Source organism: Dreissena polymorpha, chromosome 8 (assembly GCF_020536995.1).
Source record: "Dreissena polymorpha isolate Duluth1 chromosome 8, UMN_Dpol_1.0, whole genome shotgun sequence".
Taxonomy (NCBI): domain Eukaryota; kingdom Metazoa; phylum Mollusca; class Bivalvia; order Myida; family Dreissenidae; genus Dreissena; species Dreissena polymorpha.
This window is the reverse complement of record NC_068362.1, coordinates 24,604,596-24,626,127: the sequence shown is the minus strand read 5'-3', so window position 1 is coordinate 24,626,127 and position 21,532 is coordinate 24,604,596. Positions and strand designations below refer to the sequence as shown.

Below are 21,532 nucleotides of genomic sequence, written 5' to 3'. Positions count from 1 at the left end.
GATGGTTTCTTTAAAAGGATGCGATACAACATTTTTTGAGGATTGTGCTAAAATTATCATTTTCAAGAGTAAAACGGTTCAATTGTGCAAGGGCGAACAGGTGACAATTTGTAGAACAAATGCAGATTTATGCCCTGTCTTCTACTTGAAAAATATATCTTGGTAGCAACTATTCTAGATATTGCAATATATGTTTTGTTTACAAACATAACAAATTGTAAGAAAATGAATAAATGCATTTTAGTTGGCTCAAAGCAGATTAGATATTTGCACCACATCTTTTGTGAAATTGGACTTAAACCTAATGTTCACGGGTTGCATTCATTTCGGTCAGGGGAAGAAACTGCTGTTGTAAATAGTGGTGTATCTGATAGTGTAAACAAAGCATGGGCAGTGGATGACTTATGACGCTTAGGATCGCTACGTGAGAGATTCGGATGAAACACACACACACACAAAAAAGTTTCTTCTCGTTTGGGTTTGTAAATATATATGGTACTTGGTATTGTATGTTGTTAGTTGTGCGTTGTATTTTGCTCCGTTCTTTTTCTGTCGATAAAAGACCCTGATTGTCATGACACCTAAACAAATGTGTTTGTTTTTATTCTAAATGGTTAGATGATAAATAATTTATGTTTGTCATAAAATGTAATGGAATATAAACCATAAATGTATTGATTATCGTTGTGTGAATGTATAAACTGGTTATACAGGTTTTTGAAGGTGATACATGTCCAATGGTGCGGAAATCAAGATTTCCTCGTGCACAGATTTGAAGGTTTAGTCATTCGACAGGCAAGCAGGGTAGAGCGAAGACTTGATTTAAATCGTTTTATTTATGTATGCTCTGTTTGTGTGTTGATGTTAGTATTATGTGTTATGTGTTTCAGTGAGTTTTATGAGAGCAGACGGATGACTGACTTGAGATAGAAAGGGGCATTGGTTCCGGACATTTTACCATGGGATTTACATGGTTTTCTAAAAAGAATACTTAACGTTTACGATATAGTAACAGCTGGGTATTTGTAGATTTCTCTAAAATTAGAGGTTTCATGAGGTGATGAAGGCACCTTGACACCGATCTTGAGCCAGGGGTCCTCATACGTCCCCCTGCCATTAAAAGAAAAATGAAAAATTGGCAGTAGGGTTGCGTATCCCAATCGCGGTTACACCTGAATCGTTCGTTACCACCGATTATTGTTTGAGGTGTACGTGAAGTCGTGTGCACTTCTCTTAATCGGTGGTAATGGATAAATCTTGTAATTATCGCAGCTGCTTTTATCAAAACTAATGCTTCACTTTATGTACTTTTCGCAAATTGCCGTTGTGGATGGGCATAGGGAGCGACATGTGTGCGCTTTGGGCATCGGCGGAGAACGGGCGGTTGTTAGGGCCGTGGCGTCCTTGGGCTTATGCTTTTGAATTGTGTAGTTAAATTGTGCAATTGTATGATTTTGAGTTTAGGCTTGACGTCTAATAGGTATTAATAATATTTAATTATTCGCATGCAACGCATGTGCATGTTTAATGATACGTATAACGACGTGTTCTACAGAATGGATTTAGTATCGTTTCAGTTCTTAAATATATGAGAAGGATGTCTTAACGTTACTGACGTCTCGAGGCTCTTCAACTGAGCGGTGCCATTGGGGTCGTTCTCTGTTGCACATTGAACACATACGATCGTCAGAAGAATTGTTTCTTGCATTTATGTGTAAAAAGCCCTGTCAAATACAAACACCCACTCCGTGCGTGTGTTTCAAGAAATAAAATACCCTGCTTGTCATGACACCTCAACAAATGTGTTTGTTTTTATTCTAAATGGTTAGATGATAAATAATTTATATTTGTCATAAAATGTAATGGAATATAAAACATAAATATTTTTATAGCAAGGTCAACAGGAAGTTCTTATATCAGTCAATTTTTTGGAGTTACGTGGGATTTGCAATAAATTAAACAATTTCTATCAACATGAATCAGGTTAAAAAAAAAAAAAAAAATTGATACCAAGACCGTACATATTTTATTATAGTTGAAAGTCATAAATCACAAAAACTTTTTAGCTCATCTATTTTTTGAAAAAAAATGAGCTATTGTCATCACCTTGGCTATTTGATTTGACAAAACAACTCTTACCTGACATACCACAATAGACTCCACCCAAACCATCCCCCACGCCCTTCCCCCCCCCCCGGAATCCCCCCCATTTTTTTTAAGATCATCTCACAAATGACTACCACACCCTCACACTATATCCCCCCCACCCCACCCCCCCCCCAATTTTTTTTTTGGAAACGGTTAAAAAACACAATTATTTATTCTTATTATTTTATTTTTGAAATACCGTCCAACCATCGCACCCAAGAATCCCCTCCCCCCACTCCCCACCCCTCCCCAATTATTTTTTTGCATTTTTTTTCCGCATTTTTGGAAGATTATGTAATAAATCACCACACCCCCACACTATACACCCCTCTTCACTCCACCCCTCCCTCCTTTGTGATTGAAATTGAGAGTTCCTTCACCTTTAAAAAGAAAATAGATGAGTGGTCTGCACCCGCAAGGCGGTGCTCTTGTTTTAAATCACCACAGCCCGCACTACAGAAGTTAAATGACGTCATCAATGGGACAAAAAATCTTAAATATCGATATAGTCATTGCACTCTTAAGTGTTGCACAGAAAGTCAAGACATATCATAACTGTATGGTAATCCTCAACTTTTTAAACAAACGATTTAACACGCTTATGTCAATATTGACACCATGATCAAAACGTCAATTTCAATACACATCTCCAAAATGGCGTCTCCAAACTATTCGGTGAAGTGTGTTCTTCGATTAAATTAGTCGCAGCAGTCCATTCCTGATCTCCAATTCAAGCCTCGCCGTTATATTATTCTAAGCCTCGCCTGATATATTACAAAACGCTGGGACAGTAACCTGTTATTCTCTATTTATCGGTCCATGGGGTTGCATTAAGATACTAATGCCCGATAGGCTTTTATTGCATGTTTTATAGAAGACAATTACTATTTAAAGACAACACCATCAACGTTGAAATGATAAAACTGGTCAATGACATTAGCGTCTTAATCAAATGTTTCTTCAAACTTAAGAGTTATCGAGAAATTGGGGCACATTGATGCAAGAAGAGTATCACTTTCTTTGTCTTTTAAACAGAACGAAAGCGTCCTGTTTTATCTACTTATTTCTAGAAGAAAATATAAAGATAAAGTTCACTGAACAGCGTAAGTGTTTTTTCCGAAATAAATGGACAACAATTTTAATCTCCAGGATAAAATCACATTTAGATCCGTGTGTAAATCCTAGTATAATATCTGATCGTCTTCATGGGTTGATATCGTAAGTGTTTCGTATTATAAATACTCGAAATATAAAGTGTTTTTTCCGAATCAGAGCAAATAAACAACTTCAAGACATCCGTAATTAAGGTATAAAAAGACAACACCGACCTTATGTTTTCATCGACTGCAGAAGACGTCCTTCTTAAAGAGTGAGTGGACTATTTTAATTTGTTTATGCTTTTTATTGTTGATGTCTTCATTTAAGATAATTTATAAGTAACCGCTTATTGTATGTTAAAAGTGAGCGCGTTTTTCGGCCATGTATTTATCACTAGATTCGGTAATTTATAAAATAAATACCGGTTCTTAAAGGAATTCGCTTTAAAAAAATCTCCAAAACAAAACTTATTAACATGAAATGCACAGGTACTCTTATGTTCCTTTATGGTATTCACAGCTATACCAATCGTCAGTGTGTGTATGATGTCATTTTAGAAATTAACGCGTTTAGACAACATTTTAATTATTACACAGTGTGTTCGTGTCACTGCGACGAAATTCTTCAAAAATATTATGCATTAAAATATATTACATATTTACTAGTTTATGAAATTATATGTATGACATAGAATAATATTCACTTGATTTTTTATTTTACAGTCGTGTGAATCTTCAGACGTAATGTTAATAAATAAGTTAAGAGCACGTTTACCTAAATTAGTCAATTATATGTCTGATGCAGACGACGACAGAAGTATGTTAATAATTAATATTTGAAAGGTTCTTCCACCGAACTATGCTTATGACAAGTATTCAACGAGCCATCGGCGCGAGATTTAATAGGACACATTATCAAGTTAAATAGTGTTACACATATTTATTCAGTATAAACCAGTGGTATCGAAACTTTTATATGCGGATTCCAAATGAATGTTTTCAGAATTAATGTGACTTTAATCATGCTTAACATAAACGTCATTTCCTTATAAACTTCTGTAAGCGCAGTGAAATCGTTCAATACGTAGCGAGTATATTTATTATTTAAATGATAATGATATTTGTAAATTGATTATTTCATACATTTAAAGCCCAAGCTTTACAATGTAATCATTTTGTAAAATATCAGTATAATAAAGTACGAAATGGAAGCATTTTATGTTCTCTTGTCTGCAATTTTTATTAGCGGTATATTTTACACTTAGAGATCTTTTAATCTGCAACTGTATTTTCATTTGCGTTATGTTTAATGTAACTGCGCGAGTTTGTATATAAAAAAATGTATGCATCTCCAAATGTTTATCAAATGCTTGTTATGAACACTCAATACAGTAATGTAATAGCCAGTTAATATAGTTGGTAAATGGATCTGATTTAAGAACGTTTCTTTTGAAATGGCAATCGGATACTTATAACAGCTAAGTTACTGTGATTTTATATTATTGTGGTGTTGTACTAGATGAAATTCGCAATCAATATAATAATTGCTTGTTTATATAAATAAATAGCATGGTCTTTGCTGTATAAATAACAATACTTCACTGTATTTGCTAAATTATAGCATATACCCATATTTGCAAATAAAATGCAACGAAACCGAATCTAAATCTCCTATACTACTCAACGATATTCTGGCATCAATGAAGTCTTTACACGATGGCGTTTCTTTTAGTTTCTGTACCTGCATCAAGGAGCTGAACAACATCCACCATGAAGATTACACTGCTCTGCGCTTTCTTGGCCGTCTTCCTGGCCATCTCGTGCGGTAAGTCAGCATTTTTATTACTCTTTTCTGTTCTTACAAATTAAAAGTTAACATATCGTTTAAACCGTATATAATAGTATAGTGTATGCCCATATCTTTATTTACCTATGTATCCTTAAATTTGTACTACAATTTAGAATAATAAGTTTAATAGTTTTATAATAAAATAAGTCATTTTCTCAGCATTTACAATTTTATATATTCCTCAAATTTTAGGAAAAAAATGTTTTGGCATTCAAATATTTACTCAAAAATACGAATATTCAAGCAAATCGTTTGACAACACAAAGAAACGTCATATTTGATAGACACGACGGATTGTTTGGTAGCAAAATATATCAAGAAAGAATTTTGAACACCATTCTGTTAACACCCAGCTAACGATGGATTTCTCGTTTTTAACCAGGTTTTCCGAAGGAAAAAACTGGTTATTAGATTGGCGAATGCGGGCGGGCTGGCTGGCTGGCGGGCTGGCTGGCTGGCTGGCGGGCTGGCGGGCTGGCGGAATAAGCTTGTCCGGGCCATAACTATGTCGTTCATTGTCAGATTTTAAAATCATTTGGCACATTTGTTCACCATCATTGGACGGTGTGTCGCGCGAAATAATTACGTCGATATCTCCAAGGTCAAGGTCACACTTTGAGTTCAAAGGTCAAAAATGGCCATAAATGAGCTTGTCCGAGCCATAACTATGTCGTTCATCGTCAGATTTTAAAATCATTTGGCACATTTGTTCACCATCATTGGACGGTGTGTCGCGCGAAATAATTACGTCGATATCTCCAAGGTCAAGGTCACACTTTGAGTTCAAAGGTCAAAAATGGCCATAAATGAGCTTGTCCTGGCCATAACTATGTCATTCATTGTGAGATTTTAAAATCATTTGGCACATTTGTTCACCATCATGGGACGGTGTGTCCCACGAAAGAATCACGTCAATATCTCCAATGTCAAGGTCGCCACGACTAAAAATAGATTTAAAAAAAAAAAAAACTTACAAAGGGGGTTAATTTTTTTTGGTCATTTCAAAAGTTCAGTTTGAGTTTTCTCCCTTTATCAGATTTTTTTTTCACAATGAAAACCTGGTTTTGTGACAATTTTGTCCCTTGTTAGTCATTGTATTTACACTGCTTATATATATTTCATTCAAGTCCTCGGAACCCCCGTCAACAATGGCAGAGGATTGGGCGGCGGTAAGTTAATCATTCCAAGTGCAGCGTAGAGTTCAAATGGAATTTCAATTCAATGAGGAATTTTACAGATAGTCAAGTGCTTATTCAATGAAAATTATATTGTCGTTTTGTGAGAATAAATTTACAACTGTATTATATTTATGTACAACACAATAATTTCAGATATAATAATTATTATTATATCCCGATCGAACTTTCTGAGCATACAACATATATACACAGTCTTTCATTATTTTTAGATTACAGTATAGTATATTATGCAGTTGTATAAATGGGTTCATGTTAAGAAAATAATAAAACTAGCCGTGGCTTCATATTGTTTAGAGAGTGAAAGAGCGTCCTATATCCCAATGATTTGGGTGGTGAGGGTCGGGGTTAATTTGACATTCGTTTGAAGATGTTACGTTATCAATTTCAGACTGTATACCGATCCTTTACCTTTTCATTTTACATTTGTAGTTATAAGCAGCACTGTTGGTAATTTTGTCAATTGTTATTCACAAACGAACTAACTGAGCGTACAACACATATACACACGCAATTTCCATCTGTTCATTCTGCAGCCAAGGGCGGTAAGGAAATGATGTACGAATATGATGGTGAGATGGGAGACGATGGAATGATGTACGACTATAATGACGTAAGGACCGGTGAAGAAATTGGAGACCGCAATGTAGGGTGTAGGCGGTGGTGCTGGGTAACATATCGAGGTATCCGCAAGGACTATTGCTGCGAATAATCTAGACACAAGAGCAACAAACAACAAGTAAGGTGCTGGTGATTAAGTCACAGAAAATGATACTGTTTGAGCCTCGCTCCGGGAAAACTGGGCTTAATGCATGTGCGTGAAGTGTTGTCCCAAATTTGCATGTGAAATCCGCACAGGCTAATAAGCGACGATACTTTCCGCTTTTAAAGAATGTTTCGCTTAAAGGAAGCCTCGAAACGAGAATCCACTTTAGACGGAAAGTGTTGTCCTTGACTAGCCTTTGTGTATTTTACAGGCAAGACTGAAATGATATTTAACGCAAATGCATTAAGCCCAGTTTTCCCAGAACGAGGCTCATTTCATTCTGTATGGTATACTAGAGATGCGAGTAAGCTCATTTAAGAGATGTTCTGATACGACTAGCCTTCATAATTTGGTCTTGAAAATAACAACTTATTAACAATAAAAATTAACAATTTAATCGGTTAAGCACATGTATAGGATCACAGGATATTCATTGTTAATATACATATTTGGTTATGTTAAATGCAGATTGTCAAAAGGCCCGTACAATAAAAAAAGCCCGAAGTATCATCCATAGAGACTGTACTCTAAATTTAACAATTTTTAAGTAAATACAAGTAATTAAGCACGATGGTGTTTCTTGAAAGACGTCCTTATGTCTGCAGAATCATTCTCATCTAATAAGTTCAAACTACACTTAAAACTTATTATTTTAGATGAAATGTTGATTGTATACTAATTAAATACGTATTTCATGCGCACGTACGTATTTTGTTATTCAGCCATTGATTTTTCATTCATCCATTAAACTCATTTTCACTTTCAGGACCAACATCCCGGAACACGGATTGGACTGGCACTCGATAGCAATGTATCAATATATATATATATATATATATATATATATATATATATATATATTATGTGCATTTAAAATATATGAATGTAACTTTGGGGTTGTGTTATTACTAGGACCATGTTATATTATAAATACATGTACATTTACTAGAAATAAATTGGTTTAGCAAGGTTGCAATACTGTTCATGTTATTAATAGGAAAAGCTTTCATTAGCACACGCTGTTGCGCAGATTTGCGGTAGTGAAAGTAAGCTTTAATTCGCACACTTAATTTCGTAGAACATTTAACACGACTCTGATTCATGCATGAAGAAAGCCGACGTCAAACTAACACAATGAAAATGTGTTTTGTCGAATCGGTCATTTCTTTTTACTTTCTCGTTGTTAATACCTAGGGCCTAACAGGTTAAGTACGTGTTCATAAATGTACTACCTACTCAATTTTTTAACGGGTTAATCCCTAATAACATTATGATGTGACGCTTCGTGATATGTTGCGTAATATTAACAATTATAACTGTGTAATATAACCCGCGTCATGCGAAAATAGGTTATATGCCAAATATTGTATGCGACCAATGTAGCTCCCGACTGACATGCGCATTTGCGCAGTATGGTCAGGAGCTACCTGTCCGCTATAAAGTCACGCATTACTTACTCGTACGGGACTAGATCTTATGATAAGGGTGATTTTCACATACATCCAGTTGATACTTTTACTTTCAAATCTTTTTACCATAATGCAATAAAAGACATGAATAACTTGCCACAAAATATACGATGTACAAAGTCTAAGAATACGTTAAAAAAAACTTGTTAAGAAGCATTTATTAGAAGAAATGGAAATAGTTGAGAAACTAGAGTTTCTGTATTAGTAGCGTTTGAACATTTTGTAGATCTGTAAACTATATTGTAATACATTTTTAAACTGTAAACCATATTGTAATACATTTTTAAACTGTGTTTGTGCAATCCTGTCAATTTCATCATCATATGACGTGTTCTCTTTTTCAACAATAAGAATTATTTTATTAATACTATAATATGACATTGTATTACCGTTGTCACTTTATTCCATCATAGATGTCGAATTTATGGTATACTTTTGCGCTACTTAGATCCACATGTGATGGCTTTGGACCCCGTTGGAAATACGTTTTGTATGATTTATCGTCCAAACTTTACGGGTTATGAGCTCTGATGGAAACTATCTGTGATATATCTGAATTGTTAATAATTGTGACTGTTGAATGTATTGCTATGTTATGTGCACAAATAAAATGATTAATTATTATTACTTCGGGGTGTCTTTAGCGGACATGCTGACTCCTCACTAGACCGCACAAATGCTCATTTGGCATAAGATTCATTATCGCATAACGCATGTTTTATTATTAGACACCTTACATTTCAAAAGAAAAGTTTGAACTACGTACATCTCGATGGTATTCCGTCAATAAAAAAACATACCCTATCTTCTTGATTGCTCGGCTGGCAAAATACAAACATGTTCGTTTATTGCTTAATTATGTGTATTGTATAAAGCTTTTGGCACATTTTGGGAGTATAGTGACAAAAGGGAAACACAAGGAATCACTTATTTAACCATATCAAGTTGCAAGAAATCTAAAATAATGATACATGTTTATTCCTTTTTTCAATCACGTACTTGAGTCGATTGACGCGATTGAAAAAGAGCGATAATGAAATCACTTACTCTTCACACATGTTAAGATTGACAGCACTTGTATGGTTATAAACTCACATGTTTGCCACAATCACCCACTTGTTCGCTCCATACTTCTCCAACGTTAGGGCCCAATTTCTCTAAATTACATTAGCCGCGATCTGTGAAAACGGTACTTAATACATCTCCGCACAGGCTTATCCGACACGACACTAACAGCGTCCACCGAATTTCCGTTTTAGAAGAGACTGTCCATAAACGAAAAATGCACAAAGGCGGAAAGTGTCGGCCCTGATAAGCCTGCGCGGACTGCACAATTATGTCTGAGACGACACTGTGCGCACATGCATTAAGCACAGTTTTCCCAGAACGCGGCTCGTATTGTAACAGTTTTGACGAAACAATTGAAATGCAAAAGAACAAATGTATTCTAAATTGCTTGTTGGTCCACCATTAAATATCTTATATGCTATGTTTTTGTGTTTGTTATCTTTTAAGCTTAAGCCATTGGGTTGATTGAAATTGCATTAACTTTAATAGTTTATATATTTCTATTATAAATGTGTATTAATAATTAACAAAACCCACTTGTTTTAATTCCTGCTTAATATAAAATGTTGTGACATATAATACACAGTGATGTACACTGAAACTGGTAAGAACATTTTCTCCAAAAGTTCCAATTACTTATGTAATGTATTTCATATTAATTCATAGTCAGAATGATGAACCCTCTATTTACAAGTACTCACACCACCACCACCATGTGTCTTATCTAATTGTAGTTGATGGATATGTACAATGTCCCGTAGTTAAAGTAATGAAGCAAATCAGCTATGCCCCATACTGCATGTTTGCAGGCTTTTGCCTGTTTCGGTTGTGTGAGCAACTACGTGTTTGCAAGCTTTTGACTGTTTCGGCTTTGCTAGTAACTGCGTGTTTTCAGGCTTTTGCCTATTTCGGCTGTGTTTGTAATCGCGTATTTGCAGGCTTTCGACTGTTTCGGCTGTATTAGAAACTGTGTAAGTGCAGGCTTTTGACTGTTTCGGCTGTCTTATTAACTGCGTGTTTGAAGGCTTTTGACTGTTTTGGCTGTGTTAGTAACTGCGTGTTTGCATGCTTTTGACTGTTTCGGCTGTGTTAGAAACTTTGTAATTGCAGGCTTTTAGTAATTGCGTGTTTGCGGGGTTTTTACTCTTTCGGCTTTGTAAGTCACTGTATGTTTGCAGGCTTTTTACTGTTTCGGCTGTGTTAGTAAATGCGTGTTTGCAGGCGTTTTACTGTTTGGGCTGTGTATGAAACTGCGTGTTTGCAGGCTTTTTACTGTTTCGGCTGTGTTAATAACTGCGTGTTTGCAGGCTTTTGACTGTTTCGGCTGTGTAAGTAACTGCATGTTTATGGGCTTTTGACTGTTTTGGCTGTGTTAGTAACTGCTTGTTTGCAGGCTTTTGACTGTTTCGGCTGTGTTAGTAACTGCGTGTTTGCAGGCTTTTTACTGTTTCGGCTGTCTTAGTAACTGCGTGTTTGCAGGCAATTTGACTGTTTCGGCTGTGTTAGTAAATTCGTGTTTGCAGGCTTTTGACTGTTTCGGCTGTTTTAGCAACTGCGTGTTTGCAGGCTTTTGACTGTTTCGACTGTGTTAGTAACTGCGTGTTTGCAGGTTTTTGGCTGTTTCGGCTGTGTTAGTAAGTTACATGGAGCTCAATTGGTACGTGCAGAATTTCACATTTTTCTAAAAATGAATTGAGTGCAGCATGCCACAAGTGCTTTAAATCATATTAAAACAAACGGATAAGCTGAACATTTTTGTAAAAACTTGTTAACGTATGTTAAAAGCAGCTTAACATCACAGTGGGCAGTTCAATCGAAAGGGTCAATAGTTCTGTTAGTTTTCATCGTAAAACCTAAGTGACGTTACTTTTTATTGACTTCATGAAAATTCAAGTGCGGCTAAAAAAGTCAGATGTGAGCTTTAAATTTGGAATGAGATTTTAAATGGGCCTTGTCACAGATTTCGGCATGTATTGAAGTTTGTCATTAAATGCTTTTTAGTGATAAATGTAAACATTGAATCTAAAAAGCTCCAGTAAAACAAACAAACAATACAATAAAAAAAGGAAAAAGTAACCCTCAACTGGGCTCGAACCCTTACCCCTGGAGTCCAGGAGTTAAAGTCTACCTCTAAGACCACTCGGCCATCTGTGCTCATACAATATAGAGAGTATTTTAAACTTTATGTAAGCAAACCTCGTAGTACCACAAAATATAACAATTAAACAAAACTCTCCAAATTATTCAATCGTCAAAATATGCATCTAATTGGTATTTAGAGCACGGTTAAAGTTCAGCATTACTGTTTCCTCACAAATATCATAACTTAAACGAACATTTGCGAATCTGAAACAACTTTTTTGTAATGTTGTAGATTCACCTAAATGTGAAATGGTGAGATGGCCTTTAATGGTAGACGATTTTTTTCTTTGCAATGAACTGTTTTGAAAATAAATCGCGTCCAAGTGTGAGGTTTGTGCGCTAAAACGATTTACAATCTACGATGCTTTGCTTCCAACGCATTGTTCAAAGGCGTTCAAACCACTTGTAGCAATGATCGAATCACCTGGGCTTGATGTCTCCAAAATTCTTACGTCGGTTTTTAAGGATTGTATTAAATTGTCTTTTCTGTAATGACAATAAATGGTTCAAACATGTTTGAAGCAAAAAAATCTAAAGCTTAGAATGAAAATTAGTGGGAAAGTTCACAACACATATGTTTTTTAATAAAAACAATAAACTTTGAAAAAGTTTAAAAAAAAAAACATATCATAAGCGACTTTAAAAGGTGTGTCTTAAAACCGACTTCAACATTTTTGAGAAATAGGGGCAAGCGGATGCAATTGGAGTTTTAATTTGTTTGTCTTTAAAACAGAACGAGAGCATCCTTTTCTGTCAAAGTATATTTAGATAAAGATAGAGATCATTTATGATGAGTATTTATTGTAACTAAACATTTTAAGTGTTATGTCCAAAATATATCTAACAATAATTGAATCTTCAGAATTTAAACATATTTGGATCCGTTTGTTAACCCTAGTATGATTACTTATTCCCTTCATATTTTGTAGATAGCGTTATTGTTTTGTTCTCCAAAGTGAATCAAATGTACATCTGCAGAAGTATTTTCGATTTAGTATTTCCTACATCTTTTTGTTTGAAGGGGCCTTTTCACGTTTGAGTAAATTGACAAAATTAAAAAAAGTTGTTTCAGATTCGCAAATTTTCGTTTTAGTTATGATATTTGTGAGGAAACAGTAATACTAAACATTCACCATGCTCTAAAATAGCCATTATATGCATCTGTTGACGATTTAAAACCCCGAAAATTATAAAGCGTTGCAACGCGAAACGAATTAATAATTTGGAGCGTTATGTTGTTGTCGTTATATTTGGGGAAACTTCGAGGATTGCTTATATCAAGTAACAAATACATCTGATATTGTACCCGGAAAGATGGTCGAGTGGTCTAAGCTATTTACTTTTTACTCCAGGACTCCAGGGATCAGTAGTTCGAGTCCTGCTGAGGGTTACCTTTTTATAATTTTTTAAAAATTTATTCTTGCTTTTTACTGGAGCTTGTTATATTAAATGTTTACATTTTTTAATATAAAGCATTTACTGACAAACTTCAAAACATGCCAAAATCTGTGAAAAGGCCCCTTTAAGTGGCCAAAACAATGTCTCGCAAATATACAGATTAAACTAAGTGAGTGACTACAAGGCTGTACCTGCTTGTTTTAACTTATATCAGATAGACCATTGTTATACTTAGATGGTCATTATAATAGTTGAAATATTAAGTGTTTTTTCCGTATAGAAACTACAAAACATCTTCAAGATATCCGTAATTTATATATTAACTAGAAATGACGCGGCAGAAGCCGACGCGTATCCCCACGCCACATGTTTGACCCAGGGGCGCCCCATGGTTGGTAATAGGTCCATTCATAGTTGAGATTGACCGCATTGTTATAAGAAAAAATGAGTATGAATAAGAAGTGAATCTGTGTAGAAATGAAGAAATTATAGTAAAAGACAATTTTGGGTGGGTGTGGCCTATTATGGGCGGGGCGCCCCAGGGTTGGTAAAGGGGACATATATAGTTAAGATTGACCGCATTGTCATAAGGGATGTCCAGTATCAATTTGAAGTGAATCGGTGTAGAAATGAAGAAATTATTGTAAAAGGCAATTTTGTGTGGGCGTGGCCTATGTGGGCGGGATGCCCCAGGGTTGGTCATGGCGCCATGCATAGTTGAGATTGACTGTATTGTCATAAAAAAGGTTCAGTATCAATTTAAAGTGAATCGGTGTAGAAATGAATATATTATAGTAAAAGACAATTTTGGGTGGGTGTGGCCTATTATGGGCGGGGCGCCCCAGGGTTGGTTATGGGGCCTTACATAGTTCAGATTGACCGTATTGTCATAAAAGAGGTTCAGTATCAACTTGAAGTGAATCGGTGTAGAAATGAAGATATTATAGTAAAAGGCAATTTTGGGTGGGCGTGGCCTATGTGGGTGTGGCCTAATATGGGCGGAGCGCCCCAGGCTTGTAATGGGGCCATACATAGTTGAGATTGACCGTATTGCCATAAGAGATGTTCAGTATCAATTTGAAGTAAATCGGTGTAGAAATGAAGAAATTATAGTAAAAGGCAATTTTGGGTGGGCTTGGCCTTTGTGAGCGGGGCGCCCCAGGGTTGGTAATGGCGCAATGCATAGTTGAGATTGACCGTATTGTCATAAAAGAGGTTCAGTATCAATTTGAAGTGAATCGGTGTAGAAATGAAGAAATTATAAACAAAGGCAATTTTGTGTGGGCTTGGCCTATGTGGACGGGGCGCCCCAGGGTTGGTAATGGGGCCATGCATAGTTGAGATTAACTGAATTGTCATAAGAGAGGTTCAGTTTGAATTTGAAGTGAATCGGTGTAGAAAAGATGAAATTATAGTAAAAGGCAATTTTGAGTGGGCGTGGCCTATGTGGGCGTGGCCTATGTGGGCGGGGCGCCCCAGTGTTGGTAATCGGGCCATGCATAGCTGAGATTGACCGTATTGTTATAAGAGAGGTTCAGTATCAATTTGAAGTGAATCGCTGTAGAAATGAAGAAATTATAGTAAATAGCAATTTTGGGTATGCGTGGCCTATGTTGGCGGGATGCCCTAGGGCTGGTAATGGGACAATGCATAGCTGAGATTGACCGTATTGTCATAAGAGAGATTCAGTATCAATTTGAAGTGAACCAGTGTAGAAATGAAGAAATTATAGTAAAAGGCAATTTTGGGTGAGCGTGGCCTATGTGGCCGGGGCGCCCCAGGGTTGGTAATGGGGTCATGCATAGTTGCATAGTTGAGATTGACCTTATTGTCCTAAGAGAGGCTCAGTATCAATTTGAAGTAAGTCGGTGCAGAAATGAAAAAGTTATATGTTTAATAACATAAACAAATGAGTGAAAATCTCTGACCCGGCCCCGCCCCAACCCCCATAACTTTTGACCCAGGGGTCAGATAAAAATTCCGTCACTGTCAACGTCGCACATATGCTCATAGCTACCATGTATGTAAGTTTCAAGGTTCTAGTGCTAATAGTGTATGAGAAGCAGGTGGCTAGAACGGACGGACGGACAGACGCACATCAATACAATATCCCCACTTTTTCTCTGAAAAACGTGGGGATAATAATGTTTATTCGCTCAAGAATAAACTGTCTTAATCAACGCAAACGCTATTTTCCTAAGGGATCGCCGAAACCCGAACCCCAATTTTATAACCCATCCTACCCAGTCAACTCTAACACATAGACTCGTTCACTAAGTATAAAACCACTGCCCATGCAAATTGTCGTTCTTTAACTAGCTCCTCGCATCACAGGGTAGGTCGCGCTATGGTTTACAAGTTTACATGGCTGCTGTGTGGCGAAAGGCCCACTTCCTTCGGCCGTGGTCCTTTTTGGCATAGTTTCCACGAACACACTTCCCGCTTGTCACGGGGGATAGACATTATGTACTAAAATTTCCCGCCATTCTCGGGGGAACCTGTATAATACAATTGATCCCAGCCTTGACATTATTATGCCAAACCTTTAAGATAATAAATTGCGTAGTTAAACTGTTTGGCGTTTGTCGTTGAATAATAATGTTTATTCGCTCAAGAATAAACTGTCTTATCCAACGCAAACGCTATTTTCCTAAGGGATCGCCGAAACCCGAACCTCAATTTTATAACCCATCCTACCCAGTCAACTCTAACACATGGACTCGTCCACTAAGTATAAAACCACTGCCCATGAAAAGTGTCGTTTTTTTACTAGCTCCTCGAATCACAGGGTAGGTCGCGCTATGGTTTACAAGTTTACATTTACCACCCACCCTCCCACTTAATTTTTATTGTAACACGATGCTTGCCAGATTTTTGTTATATTCCAGTGTTGTCGAGAATTACGAGCTCCATTAGAAAACCACGTCGTCATGGCTGGGACTTATAACAGCGTACGGCACACCGTCAGTCTGTCCAATGATCTACTTAGTTCGGCCCCCGACGACAGGTTCCTGCGTAATTGACTGTACCAGTGTTAGCGAATTTGCTAGACTTTGATCAGTAAACTTTTGTTAATATTGGTTGTTTTAGGGTACAGTTTTCCAGAGTTATTTTACATTCAGTGAAGTTTTATTTCTGGTTTTTACTCTGGCCTTGAAAACACCTTTTTATGATAACGAATAGAAGTGATGTATACGCATAGTTTCCACGAACACACTTCCCGCTTGTCACGGGGGATAGACATTATGTACTTAAATTTCCCGCCGTTCTCGGGGGAACCTGTATAATACAATTGATCCCAGCCTTGACATTATTATGCCAAACCTTTAAGATAATAAATTGCGTAGTTAAACTGTTTGGCGTTTGTCGTTGAATAATAAGACAACAACGACCGTGTTTTTTCATCGACTGCAGAAGACTTTCTATTTGAGGGTGAGTGGACACACTTTGAATTTGTTAATGCTTGTTATTGATTTGTTCATTTAGATATTTTTCAGTAAACAATTATTCTATTTGAAAAGGTTTGAGTGCGTTTTCAACAATTTGTTAATTAACCATTCGGTAATTGTAATGTTTAACGGTACTTAAGGGACTCCGGTTTTAAACTGTTTCGAAAGCAACTTTAGTATCATAAAGTCCGTTATATGATTCACAGTTGAAACAGTTTGCAGAGTAGTAACGGTGCATTTTAAACAATACAATTTAAAAACTATTGAAAATCTAAACGCTTTAAGATGTCACTAAATTGTTATTAGCTTACAATGTGTTTAAGCCCAGTTTTCCCGAAACGAGGCTCAAATAGTATCATTTGCTGTGACATTATTACCAGCATCTTACTTGTTCTTTGTTGCTCTAGTATCTACTGTGACAAAAGGCTTCTAAAATATTATGATTTACAATATGTTAAACATTTATTATTTTATGAAAATATGCGTGTGACATAGAATAATATTGCACTTTATTTATGACTTTACAGTCGTCCGAATTTTCAGACGTAATATTGATATATAAATAAATTACTAAGTTAAGCGCACGTTGACCTTAATTAGTCAATTATTTGACTGACGCATTCGACGACAGAAGTGTATTAATAACTTATAATTGAAAGATACTTTCAACGAACTATGCTAATGACAAATATACAATGAGCCTTCGGTGCGAGATTAAATAAGACAAATTAAAAAGTAAAATAGTATTACAAATGTTTATTCAGTATTTACAAATGATATCGAAACGTTTATATGTATATCCCAAATAACCGTTCATAGGACTAACGTGACTTAAATCATGCTTAACATAAACGTCATTTCCACATTCATTGATTGACCGATGTAAGCGCAGTGAAATTGTTCAATACGTAGCGTATATATAGAGAATATATGGTTGGTGACTTTTGATATCATATGATATAAGACGAGTCTGATATGGCGTAGAAAAAGGCGAGGCTTGCCGAGTTTACAGTTTACATTACAGTTTGTTTACATTTTAACGACGTCAGCGACTATCCACGCCTACAAAAAAGTAGTTCTCAGTATGGGCGGGACTAAGCAAACATTGAACGCTTCACAAAATAATGGTGAACCCAAATGTAGGAGGAGTTAAAAAAATGATATTAATGGGCGGAGCTTAAAAGTGTTATCGGATGGGGTATGATTGTTAACAAGTATGCAAAATATGAAAGCAATATGTAAAGGGACACAGAAAATATTTGGGGTAGTACGCAATCTTTAACATAGATTTATCAATAATATGCATATTCTAAGTATAAAAGGGGCAATAATTCTGTCAAAATGCTTGATACAGTTGTCTGCTCTTGTTTATAGGTTAGGGTCATGATGGTTAACAAGTATGCAAATTTAAATACGAAAGCAATATGTCAAAGGACATTGAAAATATTTGGGGTTGTACGCAAACTTTAACATTTGCACGCAAACGGACACGGCAACGCCGACGCCGGGGTGAGTAGGATAGCTCCACTATATATATTTCATATATAATACTCGAGCTAAAAATAAGAAAAGGAAAAAAAAACATTTTTTTGTTGGGGGGGGTAGGGGGGGGGGTTGAGAGGGGGGTATAATGTGGGGTGTGGTAATTTATTACATGAGGGAGAGGGGGTATAATGTGGGTTGTGGTAATCTATTAGATGATGTATAAAAAAATGTGGGGGGTGATTTTCGGGGGGGAGGGGGATGAGAGAGGGGTTTAATGTGGGATGTGGTAATTTCTAAGATAATGTTTAAAAAAAATTGTGGGGAGGTTCGGGGGGGGAGGGGGTGAGAGGGGGGTATAATGTGGTGTGTGATAATTTATAAGATGATGCTTAAAAAAAATGAGGGGGGGGAGGTTGTGGGGGTGACTGTGAGGTTGGGGGGAGGGGGGTGAGAGGGGGGTATAATGAGAGGTGTGGTATTTGTTTACATGATGTTGTTTTTTTTTTAAATTGGGGGGGGGAAGAGGTTGGGGGGAAGTTCGGGGGGGGAAAGGGGGGTGAGAGGGGGGTATAAAGTGGGGTGTGGTAATTTATTATATGAGGGAGAGGGGGGGTATAATGTGGGGTGTGGTAATTTATTACATGATGTTTAAAAAAGTGTTGGGGGGAGTGGGGGTAGGGGGGGTGAGAGGGGGGTATAATGTGGGGTGTGGTAATTTATTACATGATGTTTAAAAAATTAGGGGGGGAGGTTGTGGGGGTTGAGGTTGTGGGTGAGGGGGTGAGAGGGAGGGGGTATAATGTGTGGTTGTGGTAATAAAGTACATAATGTTTTTAAAAAAATTGTGGGGGCGGAGAGGTTGGGTGGGAAGTTCGGGGGGTATAATGTGGGTGTGGTAATTTATTACATGATGTTTAAAAAAAAATGGGGGGTGGGGGGTTGGGGGGTGGGGGTGGGGTGTGAGAGGGGGATATGATGTGGAGTGTGGTAATTTATTAGATGATGTATAAATAACAAAATGTGGGGGGGTTGGGGGGTGGGATGGGATTCTGGGTAGGGGCGTGGGGTATTGTTTGGGTGGAATCCATTGTGGTATTCAGGTAAGTGTTGTTTTGTCAAAGTAATAATAAAATGTGATCATAAATAAAGAAGTTATGGCAATTTAAGCAAAATGTTCAATTATCTAAGTGTAAAAGGGGCCATAGTTATGTCAACATGCTTGATACCGTGTTCTGCTCTTGTTTATAGGTTGTGGTCATGTTGGTAAACAAGTTTGCAACATAGAAAAGCAATATGTCAAAGGATATAGGAAATATTTGGGGTGGTACGCAAACTTTAACATAGATTTATCAATAATATGCATATTATAAGTATACAAGGGGCAATAATTATGACAAAATGCTTGATAGAGTTGTCTGCTCTTGTTAATAGGTTGGGGTGATGTTGGTAAACAAGTATGCAAAATATGAAAGCAATATGTCAAGGTACAATGAAAATAATTGGGGTAGTACGAAAACTTTAACATTTGCTGCATAAACTAAGTGGAAAAGGGGCCATAATTATGACAAAATGCTTGATAGAGTTGTCTGCTCTTGTTTATAGGTTGGGGTCATGTTAGTAAATAAGTATGCAAAATGTGAAAGCAATATGTCCATGGACAATGAAAATGGGGAAGTCCGAAAACTTTAACATTTGCACGCTAACGCAGACGCTAACGCTAACGGTAACGCAGACGGTCACGCCGACGCCGGGATGAGTATGATAGCTCCACTATATATATTTCATATATAATGTTCGAGCTAATAAAAACGTCATTTCATCAATATTTACTGTTTTTAAATTAAGAAAAGTCGGGAAAAACTTGTTTTTTTAATCAAATATTCACTCATAAACACGTATCTTCAATAACCGTTTGAAAACGTCAATAATTGATAGCACGGCGGGTTGTTTGTTATGCAAAATACATACAGAAACAATCGTTAACACCATTCTGTAAACTTCTAGCTCAACCGATGGACGCCTCATTTTGAGTCATGGTATTTACACAGTTTCTTTATATTTCATTCCAGTCCTCGGAACCCCCGTCAACAAAGGCAGAGATATGAGCGGCGGTAAGTTAATCAGTCCAATGGCAGCGTAGAAGTTAAATAGAATTCCAAAATTATTATTTATATCACAGTAAGCCAAATGCTTACCTTGTGAAAATTATATTGTCTTTTGTGAGCATAAATTAACAACTGTATTATATGTACTTATAACACAATCATTTCGGGAATAATTGTTATATCACAAACGAAGCATACAACACATATGTCAATCTTTCTCTATTTGCATGCTACAGTATAGTATATTCTGCAGTTGTATTATTGGGTACACAGTACATCGCTTCATAACGCTGAGAGAGTGAAAGGGCGACTTACATCCTACTGATTTAGAGGGGGTGGGGTGCGGGTCCGGAAGGGGGGGAGTAGGATAAATGTGACATTCTGTTGAAGATATTACGTAATTAATTTCAGACTATGAATCGATCATTTACCTTTTCATTTTACATTTGCATTATGTGCAGGACTGGAGGTAATTTTGTCCATTGTCATTATATCACAAACGTATGGAAGGGAATATCCGCCAGTCCATTCATATTGCCAAATGACAATTACATATTGCTAATTGACAATTGCATACTGCTAAATGAAAATTGCATACTGTTAAATTACAATTGCATTTTGCTTTATTTCATTTGTTACAAAATAATTGCGTCTTCCTTACGTCTTTATGCTTGTTTCTATCAGTTAGTGAAATACTGTAAACGTATAGAAATTCGTCGGTATGAAATTTCGTGGTTTAATAAAAAATCAACAAATTCGTTGACACGTAATTTCGTGGATTTCAATTTTTTGGGGAATACTGACCGTCATAATAATTAAACTTTTATCAAAACAACCAGAGTAATAACGAAGCATAATCTGCTAATCTGTGTTGACAGCAAGACTTGGGGTTAATGTGCACTGAAGCATGAAAGTGTTGCCGCATGCCAATAATTGTCAAAAAGATCGATAAAGCGGCGCACATGTGGGTCCCTGCTCGCTAATTGCCATCAATGCTGTTTTGACAATCTCAGCGCAATCGGTCTCTTAGTAGTAACAATTAAGTAATTAGGTCCCCAAAATACACGTGTGAAAACCGTTATATCTCTTTTAACTTTAATTTGCACTAATTAACATATGTGATAAATCTGCAAACTGTTAATTTAACGACGTCACGTAAAAAGTATTATTACCAAGACCCTTATCAAGAAAACAACATATTGTATTAATTATCATATCTCAATCAAACAATGTCTCTTTCAAAATGGTTGAAAACGGAAACAGTTCAGACACGTTCCCCTACTATAGCAGTAGGCTCAGTCTATGACTGAAGCATTATTGACACAGGTCGCTAACGATTCAGTGGAAGAAAACATTTTCA

The 21,532-nt window shown here is 36.5% G+C and overlaps 2 long non-coding RNA genes across 2 annotated transcripts; both read left to right on the top strand.

Moving 5' to 3' along the window:
- The first annotated feature begins 3,483 nt into the window (after positions 1 to 3,483).
- On the top strand, positions 3,484 to 10,021 carry LOC127843104 (uncharacterized). The gene is made up of 5 exons (XR_008032097.1): positions 3,484 to 3,517; positions 4,978 to 5,070; positions 6,222 to 6,263; positions 6,827 to 7,029; positions 7,823 to 10,021. It is a non-coding gene; the product is annotated as an uncharacterized LOC127843104 (long non-coding RNA).
- A 5,294-nt stretch (positions 10,022 to 15,315) lies between these two features.
- Positions 15,316 to 16,488, top strand: LOC127843132 (uncharacterized). Its single transcript, XR_008032104.1, has 2 exons — positions 15,316 to 15,472; positions 15,927 to 16,488. It is a non-coding gene; the product is annotated as an uncharacterized LOC127843132 (long non-coding RNA).
- Positions 16,489 to 21,532: the final 5,044 nt, after the last annotated feature.